Source organism: Periplaneta americana, chromosome 8 (assembly GCF_040183065.1).
Source record: "Periplaneta americana isolate PAMFEO1 chromosome 8, P.americana_PAMFEO1_priV1, whole genome shotgun sequence".
NCBI classification, from domain to species: Eukaryota; Metazoa; Arthropoda; class Insecta; order Blattodea; family Blattidae; genus Periplaneta; species Periplaneta americana.
In genome coordinates, this window is record NC_091124.1 from 187,206,340 (window position 1) to 187,229,761 (window position 23,422).

The window sequence follows — 23,422 nt, forward strand, 5'->3', positions numbered from 1 at the left end:
AGCGCTCTCAAGCTGTGAAACGATTAATACTGTTTCCTACCGTAGCTGAGCTGAAACGACAGTCAGTCAGCTGGCTGTAGCAGTGTTCTGTACGCAGTGTGTTTATCAACTCTGGCGGCTGGTATGGATATGGAACGACGATTCAATAGTGAGTGTACAGATAAATATTTATCTTAAAGGACGGAAAGGTACATTGCTTAATATGTAGAAAAGAACTTGGATACATTAGCCATCATAATATTAAAAGGCATTTTAATTCTACACGTCATGCTGAAGCTTATGGACCAGAAAAGTTATCCGGTTTCACTCGTGAAAAGGCTGTAGAAAAATTAAAATCAAGATTGAATTCAGAAAACCTTCCATCATCATCGTGTGTTAGAAAATAAGCTTGGTTCGTGCTAGCTACAAAATTTGTGAAATTATTGCAACTGCTTCAAAGCTATTTACTAACGGAAAACTTGTGAAAGGCTGTCTCATAGCTGTTGCAAAAGGGATATGTCCGGAATACGTTAATGATTTTAAATCTATATGTCTGTCTCGTAATATTTTTGTAGAGCGCATATGAGAAATGGGAGATAACTTGGAGGAACAATTGATAGCAAGAATGAAAACTTTCACTTATAGCTGTTGATGAAAGTACCGGAAAGATACGGCGCAGCTAGCTACAGTATATTCATAAGGAGTGTCGATTCAGATTTCAATGTTCATGGAGATCTTGTAGATGTCATTTCACTAAAGGATCGAACTCGAGGAGGAGGAGATACTTTTGAATCTGTATCAAAAACTATGAACAAATTTCAAGTCACGCTAAAAGTAATAAATTTTATACATCAAAACAGTTTATGTTTCTGAATTTGAAGTTGCACTGCTACAACACATACACACAAAGTTGATATTTTAAACATGATATTAACAACATTATTATTATTATTATTATTATTATTATTATTATTATTATTATTATTATTATTATTATTTATTTCCGTCACTAACGAACAATATTCATGGAATGACCCAGTAGATAAAACATTATTATTATTACTATTATTATTATTATTATTATTATTATCATCATCATAATTCATCCTCATGTAGGCTACATTCTTTGTTCATCAGAGTTCATCAAGTGCAAATCTAAACTGAGTTCCTAATCAATTGGTAAGATGTACAAAAGTTATCAAAGTACCAGCCGCCGCAGTTTCGCTTTTGTTTACTATCATTCGGCCGGTCTGCCTGCTACCTGTGTTCAACCGTTGCACGGTAAGGGAGTGAAGGCTCTGCAGTTCACAGCTCGAGAGCGCTGTTCGACATCCTTGTTCTACATATTCTTCATCATTTAGCGTTGCACTCCGCCGACTTTGGAATTGTCTCCTGCGCGAGATCAGAGACTGTCAGACCCTAATGTCGTTTCAGAATAACCTTAGAAAGTTATTAGATAGGAGCTACACATGTTTGTTATATGTGTAAGCTACTGTTACATATTAATTTAGGATTTTGTTTTATCCCTTCAGGATTTAGCATAAGATTTATTCTTATTTATAAAATTGTTTCGTTAACTCTCTGTACCTTATTTTTCCTGTATTACTGTATATTAAGCATTACAAGTAGTCTTTGTTTTAACATTGTGAACTATATTATATTTTTACTAACATCTGGGACATGTATCATTAGCTAATTTAATTTAATGTAATAATTTTATTATATTGTACGAATTACTTTGTACCACATGTTGATTTATGGTGAAGTGGAACAGAAGGTCTTATGGCCTTAACTTCACCCAATAAATAAATAAATAAATAAATAAATAAATAATAATAATAATAATAATAATATACATCAACTCCATCATCAAACATTGGCGACTAACAATTCATGGAAACATCCCGCTCTTCCGAAATTGCACTCTAGATACATTATTATATGCGGACGATCAGGTTCTTTTTGCTACAAATGAAGACGAGCTACAATACTCAATATATCACCTGAATATAATAGCACAAAATTTCAAAATGAAAATTTCCCCAAACAAAACAAAAATTATGGCGTTCCAAGGTAAACAGCCAGTTAGGAGTAAAATTTACATTGGAACCCATACGTTAGAACAGGTAAACTCATTTAAATATTTAGGTTATAATTTGACATATTTACCTGTTACTGATATATCTGAAAATATTCAACATTTTAATGGAGCCTTAAGAACAATCAATCAGGTTTTCACAACCACGAAAACCCAAAAACATACCGGGTTAAAAGCATATATGGTTCTAGCAAGACCTGTCCTCATGTATGGTAGTGAGGCCTGGACTGTCCGAAACCCGGATGTTCAACGCCTAACAACTGCGGAAATTAGATTTCTAAGGAGGACTGCCGGTTACAGCTTGCTTGACCACAAAAGGAATGAACTAATTACAAAAGAATTGAAAATTACACCTATTTATGAACATCTCAACCACTGTATCATTAGCTTAACCATGCCAATAGGATGGACCGTTCCAGACTCCCAAGACAAATTCTCCGCTATAGGCCTATACCAAATGGAAGACGATCTTTGGGACGCCCCCTGATAAGATGGACGGAGACCGTAACAGGCCACTAGGCCTATACCTGCAAGAACGATGATGATGATGATAATGATAATAATAATAATAATAATAATAATAATAATAATAATACAGTAATAATAATAATAAAAGTAAAAGTGGTAAACATATACAACCAAATCTTGCCCAAAAAAAGGGTGGAAAAAACGTGCGAGGGAGTGTAAATAGAGCAAAAATGATTAACGAAGAATTTTGCAACATGTAGAGACTGGATTAATCTTGTTCAGGATAGGGGCCAATGGCGGGCTTATGTGAGGGCGGCAATGAACCTCCGGGTTCATAAAAGCCAGTAAGTAAGTAAGTAGTAGCAATAAATAAATACATCTACATCAGCTGTAAATGTGTAAACTATGAGTGTGACGTGATATAGTATGCTCAGATCTAAATCTTTTAAAATTAATCACATACGTACTAGGAATAAAGACGTTTCAAGCAATCCAAGGTAATTCATAAATTCTCTCTCACTTGTTTTCTGTGCACATCCGCCTATACCTAACAGGTAGGTAAGAGTTATGACTAAGTTCCCGCTGATCTTAAAAAAAAAAAGGGAAATCTACGCCACGTTGCGTGGTATTCGTGATTACTTTCAGAGGTAAATGTGGTTGAGAGCCTTAATACTAGCTTAATGTTGTGAAATGTTAAAACGAGAGGGAAAATATTCCGTTTATTGCTAATTCAAATCACAGTTAGCAGCCTGCAAGGCTAAAAACATGCTTATGGACTTGAAAGTTTTCGGTTTAAAATATAATCATTATCATTATCATTATTATTATTACTATTATTCTCGCAAGACCAGCTCTCTCTTATGGAAGTGAGGCATGGACCTTTTAACAGAATCACAGCATGTGAGATCAGCTTCATGAGGACTGCTGGATACACTAAATTCGACCAAAAGCGAATGAGAGGATATCATGGAGAAACAAAAGACTGAACAGTGATAGAATACATTTGGCGATAACAAAAAGACTGGAAACATCACGTCAACAGACTGAGCAAAAACAGATTTCCAAAGGCATTGCTGACGAAAGGAAAAAGATCCATTGGCAGACTTCAAAAGAGATGGACAGAAAACAAGACCGTAATAGGCCATTCGGTTATTATTTGTCATGATGATGATGATTATTATTATTATTATTATTATTATTATTATTATTATTATTATTATTATTATTATTATTATTATTATGCAAATCGAGCTTTCTGGTATAACGCTCTGTAAAGTCGATTTGAATAATTTCGAGGGAAAAATTGTTCCGGGTTCGATATCTGGCCCCGGAACAATTTTTCCCTCGAAATTATTATTATTATTATTATTATTATTATTATTATTATTATTATTATTATTATTATTAAGTCTTCCAGCTTGGGGGTTGGGCGAAGGGCTAAAAACCCATCACCGTAAAAAACAGCTTGTTACGAATCCCTACAATAAGCCTTGGAATATGTTGTGTAAGGTTGTGAAACTTGGACTCTCACTCTGAGAGAGGAACATAGGTTAAGGGTGTTTGAGAATAAGGTGCTTAGGAAAATATTTGGGGCTAAGCGGGATGAAGTTACAGGAGAATGGAGAAAGTTACACAACACAGAACTGCACGCATTGTATTCTTCACCTAACATAATTAGGAACTTAAAATCCAGACGTTTGAGATGGGCGGGCATGTAGCACGCATGGGCGAATCCAGAAATGAATATAGAGTGTTAGTTGGGAGACCGGAGGGAAAAAGACCTTTGGGGAGGCCGAGGCGTAGATGGGAAGATAATATTAAAATGGATTTGAGGGAGGTGGGGTGTGATGATAGAGACTGGATTAATCTTGCACAGGATAGGGACCGATGGCGGGCTTATGTGAGGGCGGTAATGAACCTTCGGGTTCCTTAAAAGCCATTTGTAAGTAAGTATTATTATTATTATTATTATTATTATTATTATTATTATTATTATTATTTGAATTTCAATGATAGATGAAACTCTTATTTTGAATTCAGAAGAAATATTTCCTTGGGTCTTCCTACATCTCTGGATCTCGCGGTTAATACTTGTAAACTAGAATGTATTTTCCTGTTTGTGATTATGTATTCAGTCTCTTTTTTATTATACGTATTTTTTTATTATTATCATTATTTTAAAGTTAATACTGATTGTGTATATGTATTCAATCTCTCTTTTTCACTTAATTATGTTTATTATTAATTTTAAGTTAATATTTGTATACCGGTATGTATTTTTCTGCATGTGATTTGATCCTGGTTGAGTGGAAGAGAAGGCCTGATGGCCTTAACTCTGCTAGGGAAAATAAAACTATTATTATTATGATGAATATTATTATTATTATTATTATTATTATTATTATTATTATTATTATTATTCTGTTATACCAATTAACGCGATCTTGCTCATTTCATTTTTCTTAAGGTTGGTTCACAATAAACCGGAAACGGAAACAACAAGAAAGGGAACGAAAATACCTTTATTTTAATATTATTTTCGTTCTCGTTCTCGTTGTCGTTGTTGTCGTTTCCGTTCCCGGTATATTGTGAACCAGTCTTTACATGGTCTTTCCCGTGAGTGTAATACTACTAAACTTGACTGCTTGTTGGAAATATTTGTAATCTTTTCTAATGTCTCCATCTAATTATGTGCAACCATTGTTTCTTCTCAGAAAATTAATTTCTGTACCTCACAGTCTACTTTTCATATCCAGATGATAATGTGGTGATGGTGATGGTGATGGTGATGGTGATTTCTTGTTCCAAGCAATGTTTTGAATTGTTTATGGTAAATTTATTAATAATTTGTTACATAAAAATTGATTTAGTACATTGAATATGAGGTGGTTTTGCAGTAGATAATGCAACACTTAATCGATTCTTTAATTGTTTGGATTAATAATATAAGTCCTATTGCCAATGGGTGTCTTATTTGTGTAAAGAGAATTCTTGCAGTGATGATGATGACGACGACGATGACGATGATGATGACGACGATGACAATAATAGCAATAACAAATATTAGGCCTAAAGAAATCTCTCAAAACACAGGGATGTGTGCACATAAAACCCATATGATGTAGGCTATCTGCTTCGACTGACGTTTCTGGAACTTACCCAGAGGTGTGCATGACAGCATTTGATCATCATTCTTACTCTATTGTAAGTTTTCCTCGGTATAAAATGTATTCACAGCAGTTTAAATAATTAAAATGAGTGTTACATAAGGTTTCATTAAAATTCAGTAAGATCAAAATGGCCAATTTATGTATGATGACCTGGCAAGCCAGGGTGTCAACAAACACTGCCCCGACACCATCATTATTCACTGTAATTCCTCCTCTGTTTGTCTAGACATGAACTCCAGTCTCTGGTGCGGGAAGCCGACCCTATAGTCTAGTCTTACAGCAGCCAATTACAAAGATAAATTACTACCATCATGTGCTTTCGCCTATCCTATATTCATTGAGCATTATGAACTACCACTAGCATTAAGCCTCAAATCAAATAAGCGTATATAAATGCAAATATTTCAATTAAAATTTGTAATTATAAATTGAGTTAAAATGGTTGAATGGTGGTTAGGTGTAAGTCTATCACACTCATTGAAGTATAGGCCTGTATACCGTCCCCAGAGAACTAGAGAAATAGAGCCTTTACTAGTGCATACGAGGTCAACTAGTCTCCTTATTTTGCATTACAAAAATATTGTAACGCTGAAAAAAATATTTCGGGATTTTTCGCGGATAAACACGTTTTCAGCATCCCAGATACCGAAATATTTCATTTACGTACGTCATCTGTTTAACTATCCGTCTGTCTATGTACAGAGTATCCGATTTAAGCCATTAGATTTGCTTAGGCACCTCAAACAACAATCGAGGTGTGTGAGAGATATTTTGTGCGAGATCGTGCGTATTTGCTTGTTTTCCGCACAGGACCAATACGCGGTAAGTGTGAAATACCACATTCAGTATTCCCAACGTAACACACATAACAATTTCCCTCTTCTTACCGCTTAAGCGCGACATTCATTTTACTGCTTTAGGCTTTTTACATATTTTTAGAGACGTTTAACATAGTAATAATTATAAATTAGATACTTACCACTGCAATTTCACCTAAATTGCAATGTTAATTATTGTTTTTAAATATTTGCAAAAAGTAAGTAAAGTCTACTACTCCACGAAACTTATTGCATTCCTGATACAAGTAACATTAAGGAAGCCGTGAAAAAATCAACAAGATTCCAGATGCCGATGTTATTAATAATAATAATTATTATTATTATTTATTTATTTAATCTGGCAGAGCTAAGGCCAGTAGGCCTTCTCTTCCGCCCAGCCAGACTCTAATTCTAATTAAATACATTTGTTTACATAGTTATTACATCTACATATATCTAGATCATAAAACAACATGAATACTGCAATATGTTATATAAATAATAATGTTAAAATATTAAAATGAAAAATAAATCATTACATAACCTTACCGTTTGTTTTAAGTTCGCATTTATAGACTGGAGGAAAAAAAAAACAGACGTATATCACGGCCTGCTGGAGTATAGTAAACAAAGAAAACATTTTATAGAAACAATGTTCAAGAAAGATATTTTGGTTTTCCGAAGTTGCCGTCATTAAACAGAAACCAACATGGAGATTTCATTGCAACTAATTAGAAATTCGTCTTTCAGGTATATAATAAACGATCTTCGCACAAAATAATGCACGATACACGAGCGGTATGTTTGTTTTCATGTTCTCGGAAATTGAAAAAGCTCAACTACGTTTCGCTTTTTCGATCTTTTCCTCGACCATGAAAACGTCAACATACCGCTCTTGTAACGTATATTACTATAACGGTTTCCTAGGCGGAATCAGGGGTGGGTATAACGTTCACCGACATCATCACGCGATGTTACAAATTTTGGTCTTCTTATGATAATGTGAAACCCATGCTGTCAATCTGTTATGTTAATTATTTATTTTCTTTCTACTTTTCAACGTTTATTACGGTCTTGGATAATGTTTTATCGAGTTATTTTCTCTTCTTATATTTCCTATAACATAGTTTTATTGAAAAAAATTAAAATAATTAACGAATATCTATGGCCAGGTCTTGTTTATCCCTTGCAATGCGCTCCACTCAGCCACCTTCCTGAAATGTTTTGAAAAATATTGACAAAATTATCAGAAGATCAGAAGTTCTAATCAAGGAAATATTGTCCCTCCCAGATGACACTTCGAATGCCGTGCTGTATGCATCGAAGAACGTAAGAGGTCTTGGAATTCTGAGAGCTGAATGGGAAGCCAGTATTCAAAACTATAACATCTGTAGGCGACTGGAACACGTGAATGATGCACATCTACATCACATGAGAAATCTAGAAGAGGAGAAGAAAACGTCTCTCACGCGCCTGAAGATTGCTCCAAACAACGTCACTCCTCACACTAAAGGAAAACATCTCAGAGAAGTTCTCAGAAAACAATCATTCCGGTCATGGTGCCAGCTCCCACATAAAGGCCAAAGGTGTTTGTACATTTGAAGAATGCCCCAAAGCCAACTCCTCGATCTCCTCTAAAAAGTGTCTTTCATCCTCGGATTAGATCAATGCCATCAAGATGTCTTGCAACGTCACCGCAGTGAGATCTGTCCCTGGCAGAACCTTCAGTACTACCCGTTGTCGCCATCCCGGCTGCAGCGAGACTGAAACACTTGGCCACGTGCTGGGGTTCTGTAAGAAGGGAGAGCTACTGCGTAACAACAGGCACCATCGTGCTCGTACAGCAATTGCCAACCTGCTAAGAAACAGAGGATGGGAAGTACATGAGGAGATTCATTGTGTGTCTGAAGATGATTCTCATAGAAGAGTCGATATAATTGCCATCAATAGAAGAACCCAGAAAGCGATGGTCTTAGACCTTACGATTTGCTTTGAACGAGACACGAATCAAGCACTGCAGATAAATGATAACAAGCGAGCTAAATATGTACCTTGTCTTCCATACCTCAGTGAAAAATATGCATTTTACAACTGGGATGTTACAGGCTTCCTATTTGGAGCGAGGGGTTGTTTACCAAAATTTACATGTAATATCCTTAAATCCTTTAAAATTCCCTTTTATGAGGTTCAGAAGATTGTGATGGAAATTCTGAAGGCCTCTCTTCAAATTCTACACTATCATCTATATGTTAACACGTAAATTTTTGTTTTAATGTACAAATCGAATCATTATTTTCCTCGTTTCAGTTCCCTTCATATTTCATGTTTGTTAATTCAGGATCCCAGTGGTCAACACCTCACTTGAGGACGGATGATTTTAAATAAATTTTAGTAGTAAGTCAATCCTCCAAATTAATTTATTTGCTTTGTTTCGTTCGGAATAAGCAACGTATCTTTAAAGAACAGGCAGCGCAGAATTTTTACACAATTTATTAATTTAGGGAGACAAAGGCTAATTTGATCGGGTCAAAAGCCCTCATAGAACTGATATTTAACTCTTGCGGTGAATTTCAGTAAAGTCCGGAGGGCCTAATTAGTCAAATCCACTGTCCTCACCTCCACGCTGGGGCCCCCTGTAATATCTTAAGATGTGAAAGAGAGAGTGGTCTGCGGGAAGCAACGGGAAGCTACCGCATTTACCCTTCCCAAGAAAAACTCCAAACCCGGCATGATGAGTCTTTTCACAGTAAAAGATCCTGGACGAAGAATGGAGCGTGTGAAATCGACAGCCACAATAAGACACGAAGCTGTGTTACAAAGAGTGGATGAAGAAAGAATGATGCTGAAACTGATCAGAAAGAGGAAAAGGAATTGGTTGGGTCACTGGTTGAGAAGAAACTGCAGTTTGAAAGATGCTCTGGAAGGAATGGTGAACGGGAGAAGAGTTCGGGGCAGAAGAAGATATCAGACGATAGAAGACATTAAGATAATATATGGATCATATGTTGAGACAAAGAGGAAGGCAAAAAATAGGAAAGACTGGAGAAAGCTGGTTTGCAGTGAAAGATCTGTCCTTGGGCAGGAAAAGTGAATTCACTAATCAGTACTAAAATATTTAAAGAAAAAAACATAAAGCTTGTCACAAATCATTTCAAGATTTCAAATGTAAAACAACAGAGACATTATATTTCAGAGGAAATCTTTAGAAATTGAAGGACAGACAATTGAACTTATCTGTATCATATTTCAGACTTACTCCAGTCACGTCTTCTGATGTAGAACGAATATTTTCCTCATACGAATAGTTTTTCTAAACCCAGAAGGAATATTTCTTTTGATAAATGAAAATGAACATTATTAAAAAAAGTCTAGAGACATATCACTATGTATTTGATTTATTACTTTTATACATATGCGAAAATTATTTTAGATTGAAAATTAGGAATGTTCTAATTTCCAATTAGTATCTTTATATATAATTTGCTTTTTTTTTTCTTGTCCTATGGCGATGGACCATTAGCACAAAGACAAGTATATTTGTTATGCTGGCTTATTGGTGTTTAGACTCTTCATTCGATGAAGATATAGCCTAGTCCAAGCTCATACAACTTAATAGTTTCGGTACCAACTTCGTAGGTTCTACTGATCAGGAAGAGAAAAATAAATTGGCTTGGCCACTAGCCAAGAAGAAAATATCTACTGACAGATGTACTGTAAGGAATGGTAAACGGAAGAGAAGTTCGGGGCAGAAGAAGATATCAGTTGATAGGCAATATTAAAATACATATATTATATGCGGAGACTAACAGGAAGGTGGAAAATAGGAAAGATTTGAGATTAATATCAATGAATGAATTACCCTTCGTGAAGACCGCCCCTTTCCTACATTAGGTAGAGAATGAACACTCCTTGCTAAACGGAACTTTCTCGCGTGAGGGAATTACTCGAACTAGGTACAGTACTTTTTAACATGTATATAATTTTAAATGCAGATTTCCATAATAGCCTATAGAAGTAATATTAAAAATGAATAAAATATAGTAGTTATCTTACGTAGTTGTGTGCAAAATGTATTACGTGTTTCTATCAAAACCATACATTGTACCAATGACGTAAATTATATTTATGAGATTATTAACAATGCCTTTTGCGTGCAATCCAGAAGAGGAAGCTTCATCTCTTTTCAGTCTATGTTAAATGATTCCATTTAGGTAAACAGAGTGATTCACGAGCATTTACCGTCACTTACAGAGTTTATTTCCGAAGACATTCTAAGCAAAATATGTCATATAAACATTTGTCCTAATCTCAATATTTTCAAAATTACACTAATTTGAAGTTGTTAGTAAAATACTTTTTCATTTAGTTTCACGGGAAAAAAGTATTACAAATACAATAAATTATTCACAAGTATCATTTCTTTAATTGGCTAGTGTTCAGAAGCTAAAAATCTGAAAATTGCTTTGTACAGATTTTATTTTTCAATTCTTAATTAAAAATGACATTCTTACGCACTGATCACAAAAATTGTTACAAATGATACGACTTTAGGAACTTGATTCTTTACAGTTTAATTATGCAGCCTAATGTACAGTCTTAAAGAATTTACAAGAATGGCGTTATTTATAACAATTGTTGTGATAAATGCGTAAGAAAATATAATTTTGTAGTTATAAATCGAAAAAAAAAAACTGTACGAAGCGACTATGGAATTCACAACACATTCTTAGCTTCAGAATAGGCCTACTACCTAATTAAAGAAATGATACTGTACTCCCGAATAGTTAATTCTTTATCTGTAATATTATTTTACCCTTAAAGCTTAATAATAATGATATTTTACAAACAGCTTCAAATTAGTGTAGTTCTGAAAATATTGAGATCAGGACAAATCTTTATATGATATTTTTTGTTCAGAATGTCTTCGGAAATAAGTTCCGTAAGGGACGGTAAATCCTCGTGAATCACCCTGCATAGGCCTATACTTGTTTTTTTGAAAGATGGGATATGACAGGAGCGTTGCGATCGGAAAAACAACTGAATGTCACATAGCGTGGTAGGCCTGTTGCTATGGTAACAAGGGTTGAGTTGCCAAACTTACCGTTCCCACGTGGCGAGTGCTTAATAGCTCTCTTGGCGACATTTATTGTGCACACAGTGTTAGCATTGGTACGTTTCGTCTTTGATTCTCTGTCGATTTTTGTATTGTTTTCTTAGCTTTGCGTCAATTGTCAATGAATGTTTTAACGTCTAGCTTCCATCATCTGGCAGCATAGCACTGTTGTTCCAACCTCGGCCGCTTAACTGTCATGTCCCATCTTTAAAAAAAAACAGGTATAGTTCAAGGAAATTTATGAACGCAAAATGATGAAAGAAAATTAATTGTTTCGTACATGCTAAACGTATGTAAAGTAAAGATTTGTCACTCCTGTGGCCTTTGTATTTTTATTTTTCATAACAGACGTTATATTTACCATGGCGCATTTCTGTAAATTGTTTTCTATACCTCACTGCTCCTTAAAATGGACTACTACGTTCTGAAACTTCACTTCATGTCATAAAATATGGCTGGAACTTTTTGCAGCTGTCTGAATTTAACACGACATCAAAACCGATATAAAATAGGCCTACAGCACTCAGCTTCAACAGTTCGCTATAAATAGTGTATTTTTTTATTCATGAGCCAAATTCAACTTTAGCAGCATCTGTCACATCACCTTTGCGATCATTCAATGTTTTAACAATTTATAACCTCTAACAAAGTGAAAGGCATTGATTGTGTAGTTTTTTATGTAGTGACAAAGGAAGAAAACTTGCATACAATATCTGATGTGCACTTCGCAATTTTATCACTAGGAACTGATTTCCCATAACTAGACAGTGGATGCGGGATGACTTAAGGAAAAGTGAAGTTGTTTCGTATCGGAGTATATGGCACGTGCCGCATCGTCCGTCTTTTGTGTACCTGGCGAGTACAGCAGCGTACAAAACGAAGGAACCCCGGTCCGTTCATAATGCAGTGTGTGCAGTTGTGTTATCCTGCTCAAGTATTTAGTAAGCGTTGAATAGTAATAATATAATATAATATAATATAATATAATATAATATAATATAATATAATATAATACAATATAATAAAAATTATTATTATCATTATTATTATTATTATTATTATCAATAATTGTCTTATTTTTTATATTTTGTCTCATTTATTTTGACCTGCTGTTCACATTTTATTATGCTTTTTTCTTTCTTTCTGTATGTTATATATTATCTCTGATTTCTACTACTTGTTGTTTACATTACATTATTATTATTTTATTCAGTTTTGTGTGTAAAATTGTAGCGTACTTTGTAAATGTGTAGTGTTTTTTGTACCGCAGTTTTACTCCTGGTTGAGTGTTAGAGAAGGCCGTATGACCTTAACTCTGCGAGGTTAAATAAATTATTATTATTATTATTATTATTATTATTATTATTATTATTATTATTATTATCGTGTGTTCTTATAGATTTTTACCAAATTCCGATTATAACTATGAGACTAATTGCAAATATTTTAATTGCGGTAGTTTGTTTACCAGACGTCAGGATCTTGATTATTTATTTTTTTGTAAAGTCATTAAGGGTGATATTGATTGTGAATCTTTCATAAGCAATATCAGTCTTCATATTCCTGCTAAGGGTTTAAGATTTCATAAATTGTTTTATAATAGGAATTCTAAATCTCTCTCTCCGGTCTGCAGATGTATTAAATATGCTAATTTTCATGGATTGAACTTGGATCCATTTAATGTGTAGTAATACTTTTCGAGTTTTATGTCAGTTTTATTATTTATGCCATTGTTAGATATGTATCACACTATTCTCGTCATTTGCATAACTTTACAATATTAATTATATGATTCCTGTCTTCATTTATATGATTTAATTAATTCATTTGTAATACATTTTATTTAATTACTATTATATTGATTGTATTTCATCTCATTGCCATTTTCTATCATTCATTCTCATCATCATTTGTTGTTTTGTTTCGTTTTGTATCGTGCTAAACTGTAATTGGCCTTGTGCTGTTGTTTTGCACATTAATATTCTAAATAAATAAAATAAAAATAAAAAATTATTAGTAATAGTGTTTTGCTGACGTTAAATTCGCTCAGAGATACGAAATGCAATTAAGAAGTATGAGAGTGACATTTTATGTATTAACGAAGACAATATCGTGTGTAATGTATGTAAAATTGAAATAAAAACCAGAACAACTCAGGCTATAGAGAAAAATTGCAACAGTACATCGCACAGGAAATGCGTTGAAATGAAACCTGAGGAACCATCATCATCATCATCATCATCATCATCATCATCATCATTTAAGTTGTGCGGGTCTAACGACACGTGCAACATGATGCCCAGTGCAAATATTCCTCTAAAGAAATTGAGTGATCCCCATTTTAGAGTTTTTCTTCAGAAATTCTCTCGATACAAAAACTGTTTAAGCGATAGGCGAAGACGATTCAGCTTCGACAACTTACGAGAATATATCGTCGTTTACTGCAACGCTGGTAATTGCACCAATGATGACGAGGACTGAACCTTGCAAGGTATGTACTACAGTACGTTATTTTTCTTTTCCTTCTGACTGTACGGAGATACAGTAGCATGTTGACGTCGTCTGTTTACGTTTAAAACCTGTTGAGCCAATGGTCTGAATGAAAAAAATGCAACATATAGCAAATGTGCACCTAAATTCAACGATAAGTCATCCCGCATCCAATGTCTAATGATAACTGTTGTGCAAGGAGCCTATTTTTTGTTCAAGAAACTGCTTAAAATTTTTCAGTCGACAAAAAAGCATTAAAATCACATTTCTCTCAACTCACTCACGCAACGTATATTTATCCATATTTGATATAAGTGGGATGGCACCTTAGAACGATAAAGATTTTGGATTAGAACGGGGTTCGTCTGTATAACTACAGAGAGCATTTTGTAATTTAATTTTTTCTCTGTTACAATATATGTCACGTGACACATTTTGAAGTGCTCTCAAATAGGAAATATAACTATATTACGAAACTAGAATGTTCAAATATAATTACGAACACGAAAAAAAGTGGATTTTCTTTGCGCCTTGCCTGGTTAAAACCACGCACCCATCCGTGGATCGATTGTGCTTTGAGGACTAGGAGAAACCCACATGGAAAACTGTCGGGTTGTCTTGTGATAATAAAAGAAATAAATATGACCAAAATTCAAATAAAAGCCACTTTAATGTTAACACATTAGCTTGAAAATTATTAAAATGAAAACTTACACACATGGCACAAGTGCTCCAACACACACAATCATTCCAATCCCCCTTCCCTGGAAAGAGACGGGTGACAACCCGATATAGTAAAAGAAAATCCTAAAATAGCCCGATCTCTTAATTACGAGTAAATAGATACTGTCTATAAATAAAATTAGGTCATGTCACCGGGACTCTTAATTAATAAAACACACTCTAAATAGAGCATAACCCCCAAAGAGTGTACGATGTTACTGACCAAATTAAAACGGTCTCATCGTGAAACATACAGACATGTGTCTCTGGCGGAAATCTTAATGCACCATTAGATGTAGAAAACTGAAACACTATAAAACCCAGTTAATGCACCTGCACGCAAGTTCACAACAAAAAACAATATTTCACACCAATATACATGCATAATCTTTCCTTGTATACCACGTAGAAAATCCAACAAAGTCACTCGGCTGTTAGTAAAAGTATTCCTACAACCAGTAATAGTGACGGTAAGTGCAGAGTGGAAGTTCCAATACAGAAGAGAGTCTGACAGACGGTCACGTTACTCCGACGCTGGCTAATAGGGATATCTTATGCGAAGTTTTACCGTTAGATGGCAGGAGCGTTCCATGCGGCACAACATGTTGTAGGGTTATATACTGCAGTTGATTATGTTCTCCCGCTTGATGGTTTTCTGTGCGTGTCAAAATTATATTTATAATTATTTTGTATAACCTAGTATAATTTAATATAATTCAGTACTTTCTTACCTCATAGTTTAACTTAATTTACAATAAATAATAGCGTAAGCTTGTATAATACTGAGAGATGCATGGGGAAATCTGCAGTATGCAGAATATAGATACGAGTAAATTGAATGTTCTTGAACCTAAACGAGAACTTTAAGAACGAGGTGCACCAATAAAAAATAAATAAATAAAATAGGAACTTTGTCGAAAGTAAATATTACCTCTTTAATCATTAGTATTGTAAGTACCGTAGGCCTACGCTAAAAACAGGATCTGCAGCCACCAATTTTTTTTTATAGGGAAGGGACTATCGAGATTGAATTCCTCGTATTTTATTCCTCTATTTGCAGAAAGATTAAATGCAATGTTTGATAAGATGATACAATATGATCGCAGTAGCTAGTATCATGATTATTCCTGTGTTTTATAGGTTAAGGACATGCAGTTTTGAATAATATGAAGGATGATTTTGAAAATTTAAAGTAAAAACATGGTTTTAATAATTAGTCTACAGCACATTAAAAACATAATTCACGAAATGGATTTCACTATGTATTGTCCTGGATAATAAACATCCCAGTTAATCCAGAGTTTACTGCAGGCGTAAACTTCGGAGACTCCTAGAAGTACTGAATATAATGTAAGCTAACATAGCTTGTTCTCGAGGTTGCATATGTTTTTATTAATTCACTTTTTCCTCTTCCAAAATGAAACTGTAGCCACCAATTCCTTACTTGAAGTAGTTATTTTTAATTGCTAACACTTTCGAGGCGCAATTTCATTAGTTAAATTTTTAAGATGAAAGAGTAATGGAACGGAGAAAAATTCTCACCGGCGCCGGGATTTGAACCCGGGTTTTCAGCTCTACGTGCTGATGCTTTATTCACTAAACCCGGGTTCAAATCCCGGAGCCGGAGAAAATTTTTCTCCGTTCCATTACTCTTTCATCGTATGATGACGCAGAATATATGCATGGAAATATCATATGTACTTCGGTACATTAAAATAATATGTATATGATAGCCTATGCGTAAATCACTTCGTGATTTAAGACGGCGCTTATTCCGTCGGATCCCGGCCAACTAGTCACTCATAACGAGTGCACCTCAGCACATGTGTGAACTTCAGTCCTACGTTCATAGACATCTATGACGTAGTGCAGAGGGCGGCCACTAGAGGGAACCCAAGAGTTGGAACTTAAACTGAGACGATTCTGTCCGACGCCGAGATGGGTATCCGGTGTGGCTTAGTGGATAAAGCATCAGCACGTAGAGCTGAAAACCCGGGTTCAAATCCCGGCGCCGGAGAGAAATTTTCTCCGTTCCATTACTCTTTCATCGCATGATGATGCAGAATATCTGCATGGAAATATCATATGTACTTCGGTACATTAAAATAATATATATATATATATATATATATATATATATATATAAATCTTTAAGGTTCAAAGCATATATTCATAACATTTCGGGACCTGAATGAAGACAAAAGGCTTTCCCTGGTTTTTACATATAGGATCACACAAAAATTGCCATTTTGAGTTGTTTTTAAGAGTATTTAATGTACTAATACACTACGTAAATCCTCAATATTTATATACTGGAAAACAAATGCACACGCAAAGCGCATCCCTCAAAGTACACGCGCGCTATCTGTTGGTGCTAGTTCAGGATATCCCTATAGTAGACTCCTCCACTAGGATTAACTCCACAACAGGGAAACATAAAATCCGTTAGAAATTCGAAAGACTCACTGAATAAACCCGTAGCAGTTAACCTCGACACACGAAAGAACCGAGAGTCAAACCGTTGTGCTCTAGCGAGAGAAAAATGCTAGCGTATGCCTCGAACTCCAGCAGTGTAGAGAGAGCAAGAACTGCCCTCTATAAGAAAAAGACAAGAGAACATACAGTAAATTAAATTGATCAAGTAAAAGAAAAGGAAAGGAATAAAAAATAGAATATAAGGATGAAGGAAGAAAGGAAAGAAAACGTGGCAGGCGAAGCAAACGCCACATCTTAATTTTCTACCATTATTTCACCATAGTTTCCCTTAAATTCCTGACGTTATTTCTGCTGTCGGAAGCTATAAGAGCTAAGGAAAATGTTGACGACTGGAGAACAGAAACCCTTTTGTGTGTTTGATTATTAGGGACCAGATTTTTATGTACTATCAAGGTGTGAACTATGTACATATTTATGTAAGAAAAATAAGCTGAATATGTACCAAAATATGTAAAATCATGAAAATATTTAATATAAATATCTGGCAGGTATAGGATAGGTAAGACTCTCCAGTTGTGATTTCATAGAGCACCCGACTTTTTTACCGCACACTTGACACATTACTATTTTTCTATCTCTAGGGAAAGCTTCGTCCATCGCAATCCATGATTTCATTTTTGTCGTTAGGGTTGAAGATACAGAAGCCATTTTAGTTAGTTAAAAGCAGTAGGTAAACTCACTTGCACTTTATACTGTAAGTACTAAAACTAGAGAACTGAGTGAAATTAATAACACAACAGTACTGCAAGCACTGTTTCGCTTTACTAGATTACGAGAAAATAAAAGGAAATGTGGGACACATGCATTTTAGCTGCTCTCTGTAAGAAACAAAGTAGCCTACCTACTAAAACCTCAAACTAAAGGCATTTGCAAATTGTTGTTTGAAAAGTGGCATTCCTGTCTCATTCAGAAGGGTAGGATTATTCCAGCCGAGAACCATACTTTCTAATTGCTCAGAAAGTCCCATTTCCGCATAGGTCTACTAAATTTAAAGTAAAGAGGTCAATAACCTAAAAAGCTATTTATTTTAATCTTTCAACATCTTTCCAGTTTGTTCCTTTACTCCAGCTTCTTTTCAAAAGTCGGCTACTTTATTGCAGTTCATGTTAGACTTGACACGGGTCTTCCCTGGAAGGATTAGGAAGAGGGTGGGTAAGGTTGCAAATTGCATGGGAACGGCTAGTTAAGACGTGTGCAGAACAATTATAGTTTGAGACAAATCATGTCGTCCTCGTCCCATGCACCGCATGAAGGCAACGCTACTTTCTGAGTGATTTTTACAAATACAAGATAGTTGTATGAGAAAGGCTGCCTTTTGTTCACTCATATTTACAGTGGGCGGTATGGGGTGAGTGCCTCTATTACTTCCTGGAACTAAGGACGTTATGTTTCGTCCCGAAATATATTCTTTCTTGTGTAGGTAAAAAGGTTTTTTAAATCTGTGCATTTCAAATTTTAAACTTCCCCAGCAGAAGTTTTTTTTTAAGAGAAGTAATAGTGAATATGTAGATTTATATTTAAAAATATGTAGTATCAAATTTTAATATATTAATGGTAATTACAAGATTCGCAAAGATTGGTTATTTATATACGATTAGGTTGAAAGGAATATAATATGTAATTACATAAAAATCCGGTCCCTATTGATTATCATGCAAACAACTCAGTCTTCAGCGTTCCATAGAATTTCCGGATCTAATTTGGGATAGACTCAACTGGTGGAAAGGCAATTCGTACGTAATACACACAATTTAAAGATACGGGTTGCATTCGTAAAAGAAAATCGACTGGACGTTCGTAGACTGGGAAAGACATAATGGAAAAAGTTCATGCAGTTGTGGGGTATCGACAACTCCTTCGTTGGCCAGCTCGTTCACCAGATCTTACCACATGTGACTTCCTCGTGTGTTTCTGAACCACCACTTGCAGCGACGTTGGACAGTGCAGCCGTAGCAAGGGTTTGACAGGGAACTGAATATCTGCTTTATGTCTGTCGTGTTAATATGGAACGCAGATTAAAAACTTGCAATGAATCTGTATTGTATTGTATTGTATTGTATTGTATTGTATTGTATTTATTAACATTCCATGGCATTCATACATTGCTTTACAGCTAGAATATGGAACAAGTCAAAAAACTTAATACTATTATAAAGTCTTAATTTATAGTCACAGTCTAGATGAAATATATACAGACGAGATTTACAATATAGTCTACTAGCACAACACAAAGTTTTACTCTCAATTTCATGAAGTGTTATTGAATGTCATGCATTCACTTACAGAATAGAAGGTGTCAGAAACTAGCTACTTCTTTAATTTGGCCCTAAATAATCGTATGTTTTGAGTTTCATTTTTTATATCGATAGTGAGGCAATTAAAAATGTTTACTGCCATATAACGCACTCCTTTTTGATAGCACGATAGACTTGCCGATGGAGTATGAAAGTCATTTTTTACGTGTATTTATGCTATGAACTGTTGAATTAGTTACAAAGTTTTCACGATTACATACGAGGAAGACTATTAATGAAAAGATATACTGACAAGGCATAGGAATTATTTGTAATTTTTTTTTAAATACTCCTACACGATCCCCTAGATTTGGCACCTACCATTATTCTAATTACTCTTTTTTGTAATAGAAATATACTGTTACTATCTGTGGAATTTCCTCAGAATATTATTCCAAAACTCATTATCGAGTGGAAGTATCCAAAGTATATGATTTTTAAGGTATTGATATTTACTATCTTTTGCATAGATCTAATAGCAAAACAAGCTGAATTTAATTTGGGGGTAATTTCTTCAATATGATTTTTCTAATTTAACACATTATCGATTTTTAAGCCAAGAAGTTTAGTTGTTGTTGTTTCTAACAGGGATCTATTGTTAATTATTGCACTAGAAATTTGCGAGGTTGAAATTGCACAGGATTTAAATTGAATTATGTTAGTTTTGTTACAATTTAATACCAATTTATTGACTGAGAACCAGTCACATACTTTGAAGAGAATTTCCTCTGTTGAAGATTGGAATTTTTTGGAGTTATTGGCTGTAATTACTATACTTGTGTCATCTGCAAATAATATGGGATGACCTACATCTTTTATTGGGGGGGGGGGGGCAAGATCATTTATAAACACTAGAAAAAGTAGGGGACCTAATATTGATCCTTGAGGAATTCCATTATTAATAGTTCCCCATGTCGATGCAGATTTCATAGTTGTATTGATTTCAACTTTCAACTTTCTGTTTCCTATCTATGAGAATACTCGGCGAGTTTACCTTTGCATATATTGTACTAATTGCTGTTATCTATCTTATGTTAAACTTGAGTACTAAATTATTGAACTCGGACCCATGATTTTGGCTTACCTCTATTATAGAGAAACTGCAACGCGACAATACTCAGCGCAATATAATTAATTCCACACACCACTTCTGTTCATCTGAAATATTATATAAGCAGTCAAAAAATCATTTACTCACCCAATTAAAGAAGATGCTGAAGCTCTCTATCTTCTTCTTCCAAACAGTTGTCGCACGTATCTGAAATTGGAAATCATTTGCTTGTTCAGCAAGAAAGAGCAAATAATTTAATGAAAAATCGTAATAAATCCGAAAGAGATAATATCAAGACAATCCCAAAGGGATGAATCTTATGAAAATTTATGGAACATTGCAAATAAGGAAATATAGCCTGCATATTATATGGAAATGTGAATATAATTCACTTAAAAAAATAGTAATATATAGCAGTGATGTCAAAGCAAGCGCACTTGTCTGACCTTGACGTCGTGCGCGGGCATCAAGCGTTAGGTATGGAAGGAGCAAGGATTATGTATATGAAGAAGGAGCCTGTTGGACTAAGAAAACAGTGGTGTACAAACTGCAAACGGAACGTGAAATTTTATGTCGTTGTTTTATATGGCTTCTTTCTGTTTGATATTATCTATATTGTCTGTAAAACAAAGTACTAACACCAGTTTCTTAATATTGCAGTTAATAACATATTAAAGAGTTAAGAAGGAATATTCACATAAATTTCATAGTAGTAAAACTATACTATATTAAGTGACTGAAACATCATTCATAAAGAAAGTGATATTCCAAAGACAGAGATTAAGTATGACATAAGTTGGAATTGATATTGATGGTATTTTTAGCCTTATAAAAGTAATCAATAAACTAATCAAAACAATATTACAGTACAAAGCAAAGTTACCTAGATGCTGTAGATGTTTCAAAAGTAACTAATATTACTATGCTTTTAAGGTAATATTGGTGCGCAACTTCATATCATCAGAATATTAAATTATTTTCTCGAAAACTGCTGAAGCTATAGAGCTGACGTTTTTACAATATATGGACACATATCTTTGTTTAAGATGTAACAGTAGTTCTTTTGAATAATTTCAAGGGAAAAATTGTTCCGGGGCCGGGTATCGATCCCGGGACCTCTGGTTGAAAGTACCAGCGCTCTGCCAACTGAGCTACCCGGGAACTCCACCCGACACCGTCTCAACTTTTCCCTTTATATCCACATAACTCGCGTGGGCTGACGAAACGCCAGAGACCTACATCGAGAGCACACAATCTCTATATTACAAGGAGAAAGTTATAGAATGAAAATAGAAAACAATGCCTAATGTCAATTATTATCCTGTTTGTTTCTCTATATTACAAGGAAAAAGTTATAGAATTAAAATAGAATACAATGCCTAATGTTAATTATAATCCTGTTTGTTTCTCTATATTACAAAGAGAAAGTTATAGAATTAAAATAGAAAACAATGCCTAATGTTAATTATTATCCTGTTTGTTTCTCTATATTACAAGGAGAAAGTTACAGAATGAAAACAGAAAATAATGCCTAATGTTAATTATGATCCTGTTTGTTTTCTATATTACAAGGAGAATGTTATAGCATGAAAACAGAAAATATTGCCTAATGCTAATTATTACCCTGTTTCTTTGTCTATATTACAAGGAGAAAGTTACAGAATGAAAACAGAAAATAATGCCTAATTTTAATTATGATCCTGTCTGTTTCTCTATATTACAAGGAGAATGTTAAAGCATGAAAACAGAAAATATTGCCTAATGCTAATTATTACCCTGTTTGTTTGTCTATATTACAAGGAGAAAGTTATAGAACGAAAATAGAAAATAATGCCTAATGTTAATTATTATCCTGTTTGTTTCTCTATATTACAAGGAGAAAGTTGTAGAACGAAAATAGAAAATAATGCCTAATGTTAATTATTATCCTGTTTGTTTCTCTATATTACAAGGAGAAAGTTGTAGAACGAAAATAGAAAATAATGCCTAATGTTAATTATTATCCTGTATGTTTCTCTATATTACAAGGAGAAAGTTATAGAATGAAAACAGAAAATAATGCTTAATGTTAGTTATTATCCTGTTTGTTTCTCTATATTACAAGGAGAAAGTTATAGAACGAAAATAGAAAGTAATGCCTAATGTTAATTATTATCCTGTTTGCTTCTCTATATTACAAGGAGAAAGTTATAGAACGAAAATAGAAAGTAATGCCTAATGTTAATTATTATCCTGTTTGTTTCTCTATATTACAAGGAGAAAGTTATAGAACGAAAATAGAAAATAATACCTAATGTTAATTATTATCCTGTTTGTTTCTCTATATTACAAGGAGAAAGTTATAGAATGAAAATAGAAAGTAATGCCTAATGTTAAATTATTATCCTGTTTGTTTCTATTACAAGGAGAAAGTTATAGAATGAAAATAGAAAATAATGCATAATGTTAATTATTATTATCCTGTTTGTTTCTATATATTACAAGGAGAAAGTTATAGAATGAAAATAGAAAATAATGCCTAATGTTAATTATTATCCTGTTTGTTTGTCTATATTACAAGGAGAAAGTTATAGAATGAAAATAGAAAATAATGCCTAATGTTAATTATTATCCTGTTTGTTTCTCTATATTACAAGGAGAAAGTTGTAGAACGAAAATAGAAAATAATGCCTAATGTTAATTATTGTCCTGTTTGTTTCTCTATATTACAAGGAGAAAGTTG

The 23,422-nt window shown here is 34.1% G+C and overlaps 1 long non-coding RNA gene across 1 annotated transcript in view; it reads right to left on the reverse strand.

Annotated features, from left to right (window-relative positions):
- Positions 1–23,422, reverse strand: part of LOC138704356 (uncharacterized) — a 964,225-nt gene that overhangs the window by 756,491 nt on the left and 184,312 nt on the right. Inside the window, exon 2 of the long non-coding RNA XR_011333333.1 lies at positions 20,848–20,907. This is a non-coding gene — a long non-coding RNA (uncharacterized lncRNA). The remainder of the gene's footprint in view (positions 1–20,847; positions 20,908–23,422) is intronic.